Source organism: Brassica oleracea, chromosome C4 (genome assembly GCF_000695525.1).
Source record: "Brassica oleracea var. oleracea cultivar TO1000 chromosome C4, BOL, whole genome shotgun sequence".
In the NCBI taxonomy this organism is placed as follows: Eukaryota; Viridiplantae; Streptophyta; class Magnoliopsida; order Brassicales; family Brassicaceae; genus Brassica; species Brassica oleracea.
Window position 1 is genome coordinate 15012964 of NC_027751.1, and position 11174 is coordinate 15024137.

General features: G+C 32.5%; 1 pseudogene; it reads right to left on the reverse strand.

The window, feature by feature from the left end:
• Positions 1-9121, reverse strand: part of LOC106338225 — a 33858-nt pseudogene extending 24737 nt beyond the window's left edge.
• Between the last annotated feature and the right edge of the window lie 2053 nt (positions 9122-11174).

The window sequence follows — 11174 nt, forward strand, 5'->3', positions numbered from 1 at the left end:
TACTTTCTTGATAGAGGTCACAAAGATGTTTGGGAGTCCTACATATCTTAGCTGAATGGTTCCCCATTCCACATCTATGGCACACTTATTTGGTCGAGCTTTGTGGTGTAAAGGATATACCACGGTCTCTGCCTCGACCATGCTATCAAATTAGGTTGATACCCATGGCCTTTTCCATAGTGGTTCCCACGGCCAAATGTATAATAGTGGCCATGGCCACGTCATTTCTACCCTCCACGGCCATGGCTGTGTGGTCTATCATCCTGGACGTGGTTAGATTCTTTGGATTCTTTTTTTTTTCTTTTGCGGCCTTATTGGCTTCAGGTAATGGGGTTAATCCAGGAGGTCTCAATTCATTGTTTCTTATTAGTATTGGAGGCTTACCTAGCAATAGACTCATCCACAGACTTGTAGTCCTGGATTCTGAGATTCCTCCATAGCTTTTGGTAATAACACCTTTCTTTGGTGATCATATCTCGATTTGAATTATGTCCAAATGTCTAGAGGATTCTCAATTGTCAAATACTGATCTTTGAGACACTCAATAAGATGATGGCGAATAATTAATATTGCCCTGTATCAATCTTCCTCATTTGGCATTATTGCCTTCTATGATACATTCACCAAGTCTTTTTTGACTTTAAGATAATCTTTGTATCCAATGTCCATTGTAAATAATTATCTCCAGAGAGATTTAGGGCAGCAAAATCATGGTTGATTTTCGACATCTCAAATCATAGATTACATAATTTAGCAATTCTAATGATCAAACAAAGCAATTAGCCTTAACGGCCAACGAGGAAGCCTCACGGCCAACAATGAAGCCTCTCGGCCAAGACAGATAACAAGCCGCACGACTATGAATGCAATCAGTTCGGTTTAATGCATTAAGTTCATTGCAATCCTAGCATAGATGATTTCTATCAGTTCATGATGCAATCAAAACTTTTCGGCCAAGTCAAAGAACAATCACACGGCTTATTTTATTTCAATTCAATACCATCCTAGCATAAGGTTCTAAGTGTAATTGCAATCAATCAATGTGATCAAGTTAGGTATGAATGCAACAAGGCCGCACGGCCACGAGATGATATGGTCTTAGTGATTTTAATTTAAACTATCAAAGCTATCAATATTAGGGTTTCAATCAATTCAATACCAAATTCGAGTTTAAACAATCTTAGCAACAGTTCTAGGTGATTAAAACAATCAATCAAGATTCAAATTCAAACAATCAAAACCGATTTTCAAATTAGGGTTTAGGGTTTCGATTTTGATCTTAGATCAAAGGAGATTGTTTTGAGATTCAAAATCATCAAAGATTTTGATTTTAATTGATCAATAGATCAATATCGATTTAGGGCTTGGGGTGTCGAACTTTTGAGCTTCGATTTACTCAATTAAGTTTTTGATCTATACCCTATGGTTTTTATTCATAAAGATTAGGATTTTAGGGTTTCATTCTTTATCAAGAAATCCAATTTCGATCATAGGTTATTAGTTTTCGAATTACCTTTTAACCTAGATGATTTGTTGAACCGGACCACCAAGAAGGATGAACCGCGAGCTGAAACACGAACGGGACGCGAGCTGACTCCTATCGGGTTGCAAGCTGGCTGATATTGGATCGAGCTACTTCACGAACGGATTGAGGTGGATGTCGTCGCGAGCAGGAACGGGATCGCGTCTATCAGGTTGCGAACGTCTGATCGGGAACGTGAGCTGGATGAGCTGAGGCTGAGTTCGTCTGTGCTAGGATCGGACTGAGATCGTCTGTTGGCTGAGCTGAGATGGATCAGGAACGCCTAGGAACGAGATGCAAGAGACGCGTTTAGGGTTCGTCGGATTCACGAATGGGGTTAGGGTTTTTTTATTTGGTTTTAGCTTTAGGGTTTTAGTGTTTCATCCTGATAACGTGTTGTAAACTTAAGGATTGGAATCTATAAGTCTTTCTCATTATTACTCAATCATAAGGTATCTTTATATATGAGAATTACAAAGAGATAAATAGAAAGACATAGATATGGAAAGTGTACAAATATAAGGAATAGGAAACTAGCTCTCTAAGTCTAAGCCGCCTCTCTCTCTCTCTCCTGCTGCAGCCGTCTCTTTCTCTCTCTCTAGGTATTAGGCCGGTTATGGACCAGGTCGGCTATGGACATCAACAATATGATTTATAACAATGCACCCTTTATTAAAATCAATTTACTTAACAGGGTTTGTGGCCTCTTGAAAGCAAAAGTCCAATACGGTGAAGCCACTAGGGTTCGAGTCTCGACCACTGGGAAATTAACATTTTGGCATTGTCAGGGACAGAAGACCGACACGTGGTAACACGTGACTAGTCTAGACTACTTTCTGTGGGACCAGGACATCCCGTATAATTAAAAAAAAAATCAATTTACTTTGTTTCAAAAGATATCCAACACATAGTTGGTAAACCACATTAAATATGTTTGTGTTTACGTTTTTGTTTAATCTTCTCACAATGTTACAAAGCAATATCCAGTATAAATATATTGGAACGTGAATCCTGAAATTTAAAGACCAAGTTTGACATGTTACCTCTTTCTTTGTAGCTTCCACACAGTAAGAATTTCCTTCCAGCATCATTTCTCTTTCAAACTCTTCAAAGCAATCTACTATAAACTTAAACAAGAATTTCAAATAATTTGGTTGTCTATCTATATCATCATCGGGAGCTCACCTGTATAGCAAACTTACTTTTATCATCATCATTTTTATATTCGACCTTTTACTTCATGATGAAATTTTAATGAGTGATGTATCTTTCCAGGCTATTGGCCAGGCATTCAGCCTCAGGAAGAGACGCATATCTATCAAAAGTGTCATCAATAATTGTCAAAGCCACCAAATACTTAGTCAGCATAATCCTCTTTTTGGAGAATTTTGGCTCGAAGTACGTGGATGATACAAAGATGATTATACAAAGAAATGATTTTCCACGGTTGCGTATCTGAAGAAAGGTGGCAGGTTAGATGCAAAATCGTGTTCCTGGTACCATCTATCAAAAAAAAATGTTATTGTCAGACTAAATTATTTCAAGTAGCGTACTTGAAGCCATTGCGACACTAAAACTGATTGAAGAGAATTTATGGGGGACCTATTAGAAATAAAATTTGTGTGGAGTTTGAAAATTTTAAGAGTTAATAGATTTTTAAAAGTTAAGTAGATTTGATGAATTCTTACCCAATGTATTGTATGAATTGTCATTGATTATTATAGATTTTCATATATACTTTTCTTTCCAAACTTATCTTTCTATTTTTTTTTAAAAAAAATTCTTTCATAAAATAGAACTATCTGAAAATTAAATAATAATTTTGGATTTTTAATATTTTGACATTTTGATTTGTCTTGTTTGATTTTTGTTTTAAAGTTTTTAAGATCAACCTATGAATTTTCTCATGATTTTATTTTAATATCAAATAGTTATATTTCATGAAAGATTTTTTTTTAAATTGTTATTTTTAATAATTTCTTTTTTTTCTTTTTACAATTATCTTTGACTTAACAATAAAAATGTAAGAAAATCTTGTTGTGTTTGTGTATTTGTGTTTTCGTTACATAGATTTTGAGAATCCTATGACTATATGTGATATTTGTAAAATTGAGTGTTATGAGTAAAACTAGAGAGAATTTATGTCTCAATAACAAAAGAGTTTAATAGAATTACAAAGTCAATAAAAACTAAACTTTTTGAATAACATAGGATTTCCGTAGAATTTAAAAGTCCACAAACCAATAACAAAGGATTCTAATAAGATTTTAAGAGTTCATAAACCAATAACAATGAAATCTCTAAATTTTAAAAAAAAATTCAAAATTTAACTCTCAATAACCCCTCCTAAGATACTTTGTTACCGTTTGAGCTCTTCAGTATAATTTTTGAAGAAAAAAAAGTTATATTCGGGTCTATTAAAGACACAGACCTAAACCCCCGGGTGGGAGGTGCAGCCCACGACGGGCCATCTCCCGGGTTTTCATACGGACGTATCCGCAGCCGTGGTGAGCAGAACAATGTGACTTAGTTTCCGCAGCAGGAAGATCGAACCCGGAATGTGTTTGCATCCAAGGCCCGTCCACTGCCACTGGACCACGAGGCCCGCTCAAATTATTATTACCTCGGTTTTTGATACTAGTCATGCGATCATCACGAAGGATTCGAACTTCTAAGAAACAGAGAGAGAGAGAGGGAGAGAGAGAGAGAGAGAGAGAGAGAGAGAGAGAGAGAGAGAGAGAGGGGTACCAAAGCTGTTTCGAACACTGGACCCCAAGTGGAAATGACATAACCACAACCAACTGGACCAGGTTCGCTTTGGTGCCTTTGTTAATAAAGCTGCAATAAATTGAAATTGAGATTCGCAAATCTGAGGAGCATTTTGTCGTGATCTTCTTCTTGTTCATAAAATGGAATATATTCCATTGCAACTACTATCTCCATCTTTCTATGTTGAGATAGAGTGAGAGCATTTTGTATGTGCAGCGAGAGATGAGGGGGGCATGTCGCATCTGAAGCTAACAACTCCAAGTGGGTCGATGCAAAGCTCAATGCTTCATCCATTATATAATCTGTAGTCGTTCCCAAATGTGCGGCTTCATACAAGGCCAGCAAACCCTTAGCATCCCCGCTAAGGCATTTTTTATACATTCCATTGTTCCCTTTTAAATTTCTGAAATATGTCTGTTTGCCAAAATATGGGTAAATATACACATTAATCAGCGATAATAAAAAAAAAAGAAGATCATGTACCAACATCTACCATGACATGCCTAGGTAAAGAATGCTTACAGGTAGATATATGGTGACCGTATGTTTTGAAAACCCAAAAGATTATTGAAGTTGTGTACAAATCATCTGTACCAGCCATCATCTCCTCTATCTTTTGGAAACCCTCTTTCAGACTCTCTTTGATCTCATTTTCAAAGTGATAAACAAGGCCAAGACGCACCAGCAAATATATCATAAGGATTCTTTTCTTCATTGAGTTAATTGCTTGGGAAGACATCAGTGTTTTCCTCACATTTGGTTTAAGTGTATCCATCTCTCGCCTAAGCGCATCCATTTCCTAAAAAATAGATAATAAACACAGAACACATGCATTGACGTCCTTTGCATTTATATACTGAAACTGTAAAGTATACACTAGAGACCAATATGGTTTAAATAAAACTGTTTTACTTTTTTGAGGAACATAAAACTGTGTTACGTAATATAAAATATTGTCTAAAGGTCCTCTAATGTGCAACGGAATGTAATGGGCCGAAAGCTATATCCTAAGAGCACTTTTATTGCTACATATCGAATGCTAACCCGTATCGGTTCTGAGTCTTTCGGATAAATGAATTTTATATCTAATAGGTATCTAGTAGATTTCAGTTCAGTTTCAGATCAAGTACCACCGGTTTCAGATTGGTTATGGGTATCCGTTTAATATGCGAATCATATATATATTTACAAAATAAAAGAGTTCACATGTCAGTGGTCCATTGGTAATTTAATTATCTATACAACTGATATACTATCATTTTTACTGGGTTTTAGCTATAGTATAAATCATATTTAAAGTATTTATATTATGTTTCGAGTCTGTTTTAGAATCTTTTGAGGTTTAGGTGTGTGTTTGGAGCATTGTGGAGATCATGAAGCCATTTAGAACATAAAGATGAGAAAACTCATAGATGTTCAAAAAATCAGAAGTCATGACCAAATTTTGAAAGGAGTGTTGATCGACACCAAAGATGGTGTAGCTCGACACCCACGCGAGTAGACGAGCTAGACTCTTTATACCTATTTTATATAGTTTTTAAGTCATTGTTTAGGCATAACACATATTATTAGAAAGCTTTATTGTTAGATTTTTTGGAAAGAAGATTATAGAACTTCTTCAGAGATTTTTATTAGAACTCCATTATTTATATCTCTTGATTTTAATGTAATTCCTTCCGTTTATCTTTATATCTTGGTATAATATGTTTGAGTAGTCTACTCGTTAGATTTAGGATTTTTTGGGTTTTGATGAACTTGTAAAATATAGAATTGTTAGGGTGATTTAATTGGATCTTTCACATGATTGAACTTACAGCTTGTATTCTTGATTAGCTAACTAGAAACTTGATCATAGGATCATCGACAACCGCGAGAGTGGGTTCGACTCCTGAAACCGTGAAAGTGGCTACTTTATAGGATAAAAAATCTTTTGAATCAATTCAAAAGGGATAAAAAATCGAATATAATTTTATTGATATTTTTTCACTCTTGATTTGGAGTTCAACAAAAACCATGGTTATATTAGGGACAAAAGTCTCACATCAGAAGTTGGAAGGAATCCTTAGTAATATATAAGACTAGATGATAATCCGCGCGCATGCGCGTAGTGAGTTTTTATACTAATATTTGTTCATTAAATGGTTTTTATATTTTGCAACACTACAATCTTTATCGATTGTAAAATGACGAATACAAATGTTGATCTCTTAAATGTATCATCGTTGTTGAAGAGTTAATGTATTAAAGCTCATTTTAATTATTTTTAAGACTTCATATGCACAAAAGATAATTAAGTTTTGCGGCTCACACAAATCACAAAAACCAGATAAGCAACATTGATTATAAAATGACGAAAGGGGAATAGGTTTTCTGCTCTCGGTTTGTTTACTATTGAATCTCCATAAGTGATTTTGTTTTCTACTTTTATAAAATTGTGTTTTTGTTCTCGTTTTTGTTCTCCTTTTTGTTTCACTGATATGAGTATAATATTTTTTTTTAACTTCTTCTGTGAATTCTGTGAATTACATAAGTGTTAATTTAAAAAGATAGACATCTGTAAAAATTAGTTTCACTCCAGATACATATATAAGAATCAAATTTTTGAAGAAAATCACCGGAAAACTCTATTCAGACGTTAGTGTTCAAATCTAATATATCAAGCTGTTATAGATTATAAGTGCAGACTTGAAATATAAATGTATGTCTAGTATATATTCACTATTTCGGTCTAAAAATCATCTAATTCTAGAACAAAAAAAAGCAAATTACTTATTTTATTAACCTATGCTTTTGAGATTTAGTTACTTAAGAGTATACCGATAAAAATATATATAATACTTTACCATTCTAGTTTATGTAAACCATGCATAAAGTAAGAAATGTTTGATTTATTAAATGATAAACCAGAAAACTTATAATACATAGTTCAAATCTCTCATTCTTACAATTACAATAGCTAGATAGGGTATTAGGGAGAAACAAATGTTAGACTAATGATCAAATCTCTCAATCATCGAACAAACTCAAAAGGAGGTGATTGGAATCTTGCCATGATATTTCATTAAAAGCTTTTTAGGAATAAAAATCAAGACTAAAATATTTAATTTGAGTGAAATAATATATATAGTGCTTCCAATATTAAAAATCACTTTTATTTGCAGAAGTGTATTTCTGGGATTATCATGATCAAATAATATATTAGAAACCACCTATTTAAAAAATAATTTGTATACATAAAAGTATATACATTAGAGTTAACATATAAATAAAAACCAATACCTTTTGTTTATTTACAATCTTTTTTTGGTAAATAAATCAAAACAATTATTTTATTTACTTTATATGGTATATAATTAAACTTTAGTGATATTGGTATATATATATATATATATATATAGTATATTTTAATATAAATATTTATTATTGGCACTTTCTACTCATATGATTTTATTAACATTTGTATATTTGCTGTAACAAAAATTTAAATTGTTAATCACAAAACTTTTAATGTGATATTTATCAATACAAATTTCAAAATTAAAATATTAAAATCTCAATAATTTTTCAATACAAATTTGAAATTAACATATTTTTATATAGTATATAATTTAATTTAAATGGTATTAATATATATATATATATATATATGTATATATATATATAGTATCTATTAATGAGACTTCATATTTATACGATTTATGATCATTTGTATCTTGTTTGAACAAAAGAAAAAATAGAACAATTGATCAGAAAATTTTCAATGTGAGACTTTTACCATTTTTAGTAATTTATAGTCGTTTTAAGAAATTTAAAATATAACACATAAGAAAAAATCTAATTTTTAAAATTATATGTTGAATATGATTGTTTAATTTATTTTAATAGTATAAAATTAAATCTAGATCGGCTGGATATTCTAGTTAGTATTTGAATGTTGTTGTCAAAAAAAAAGTATAAAATTAAACAAAAAAATGAGATGATACAAAAGTTGTTATCAAATATATATTATTCATAATCATTAATTGTCATATATATATTAACCATATTAAATAATTTCATAGCTTTTATTTAAGGAAATAATTGAGAATATTCTTTTGTATAATAATTCACTACTAATCAATTTGATAGTTAGTTTAATTAAAAGTATAATATATATTTGCATGGATCAACTTATTTTTCTAAAGATTTTAAGAATCATCCTAGTGATGACACGTGACTACGAAAACATGTTGTAATGCTCGAGAAATAGATGGGTCAATCAATTTATCACCAATTGATCCATCGATCCTTGTCCAAAGAGCCATCATCATCTCGAGGAGGCATATTAGGGACAAATGTCTCACATTAGAAGTTGGAATAGATTTTTTGTAATATATAAGATAAATGAGCCAATCTACTTATCACCGGTTATTTTAGGTTAGCAGTCCATTTAACTTAACAGTTAACAGGTTATCCTTTGTCTTTTTCTTATAGTATATGAATATCTTATATATGATCTCAAAACCGGGCCAGTCGAACTCGTTGACCGATATGATACATATAGGTTCACCCCTGTTAGAGACTTACCGTTGCATCAACCCGGACAGAGTGGAAGCGATCAGTCCATTTAGACAGTGGGAACTTTCGGAACTTGCGATTACTCTCATTACCATCACAACTCCGAGTAGTAGCTGCCTTTCGACGAATAAATTTCGCAGGCTTAAGTGGCCATGACGTAAGTGAAAGGCGAGAGAGCTTGCTGTCCCGAAATAAATGGATACGAGAAAGAAAAGACATGTTAGATCCAGTTTGTGCTGAAAAACCTGTTATGGCTTCCATGTTAACCACCATTGGTTTGGGTAGATTTTTCGCTTCCAGATTTATGGGCAAGAGTTCGCGTCAAATGTATTAGCTTTTCTCCTGACCATAGAGCCGGCTGGGCCCCTATTTATAACCACATGTTTATTGGCCACCAATGCACTGTTGTTCCAGCAGATAACCATTAGACCTAGTTGATACATTTCCGTTTCTCAAAATTTGTCCCTTAAAATGAACAAATTATGTAAAAAGAAGAAACACATGTCTGGTGTCTTTTACTCGTGTCTGTTCATAGTATTTAGTTATTTTGTTTCATTTAAAAAGTAATCAGGTGGACTATTGGGAAGTTGATTAAACTATCACATTCCTAATACTATTTTTTATATTTACATTAACCATATTTATTTTCATTTTTAAAGAGATAAAAATACACTTATAACCCTAGGGTTAACTAATCTAACGTAGAGTTTAGAGTGAACGGTGGAATTTTGAAAGGTAGGGTTTATGATTTTAATAAATATATAAATATATATTTTTTTTTTAAAAAGTTTCAAAATGAATTTTTGAATTTAAAAAATAAAATTTGAAAAAAGAAAAAAAATTTGAAATTTTCAAAAAAAAAATTTTTATAAAAAGTTCGAATTTGAAAACGTATAACTCAATTTTTTTTTTAAAAAAATTATTTAAATAATTATTTATATTTATAAATCAATGTATAAGAGTTTTTTGCCTATTTAGTGAAGAAAATATGTCATGAAAATGTTCTTTTAAAGAAAGTAAAAATTATAATAGTACCAATGTGGTAAACTTAAAATTCTCCAATGGGAAAATTGACTCAAGTATCACATTCCTAATACCATTTTTATGTTTACATTAACCACATTTACCCTCAATTTTAGAAAGTAAATAAACATTTATAACCCTACGATCAACTAATCTAGACTTAATGTTTATAGTTGAGGTGTGGGGTTTTGGAAGGTAGGATTTAGGATTTTAATACTTCAATTTAAAATTCGAATTTCAAAAAAAATATTTCAAAAAAAAATAATCAAAGCTCTTTTTTTAAATAAAAAGTTCAAATTTGAAAACGTTTAATTCAAAATTATAAACACATTTTTCTAATTTATTTAAATAATTATTTATATTTATTATCTATAAAACAATGTGATGTTAAGAGTTTTCAAGGCTCCTAAGACAAATGATATAGTATAAAAGATTGTCGAACCAATTCTAAGGGATTTCAAAGCACCGAGAATGCAAGTACGTACTTAATCTAAATGCAACCGATAATTTGGATGGTTTTAAACTACTACTAATAATAGAATGCAAGAACAGAACAATAAAACAATAAAAGAAGTGACTTTCTTTGGTTATGATAAAAAAGAACTCATGGGTATAAGAATTAAACCTTGGGTGATCAAGTTTCGAACTAAAGATGACAAATGATCAATCAAACTATCAACCTTAAGCTTAGACACAATCTTAAACAAACTCTATGTCTAGATGAATGTTCATTTACTAACATATTTCAAACATCAAATGTCTTTGGTTGAATAATATGAAAGCAATCATTACTAAGTGAACTTTCCAAGAGGTTTTTTGTGGTTTTCTTTTGATAAAAGATAATCTGCCTCTAATGGCATACAAAAGATACTTAAATTTAGGTTTAGGAAGTAAAAACATGCATAATGAAATGACCAAAAGGCCCTTGAGTAAACATGAAGTCGAGCAACCAAAAGGCGCGCAGCGACCTCCAGTAGTCGCTCCGAGAGGTCGCTCCAGGCTTCGGGATCGACCTGGAGGGGTCGCTGCGAGATGTCGCTCCGGGTCGCTCTCGTGTCTCCGAGCGATGAAAATGCGAGCGACTTCTCCGCGTCGATCTGGTAAGGTCGCTCTCGTGCCTCCGAGCGATGAAAACGCGTGCGACATCGGGGTGTCGCTCTGGCCAAGTCGCTCTGAAGGTGTGTCACAGCGACTTCACGGTGTCGCTCCGGTGAGGTCGCTCCCATGCACTGCTCGTCCAATTATCACCTTTATCACCTCTTTTGAGCTCCAAATGCACTCAAATGTCTCCAAGAACTCCATG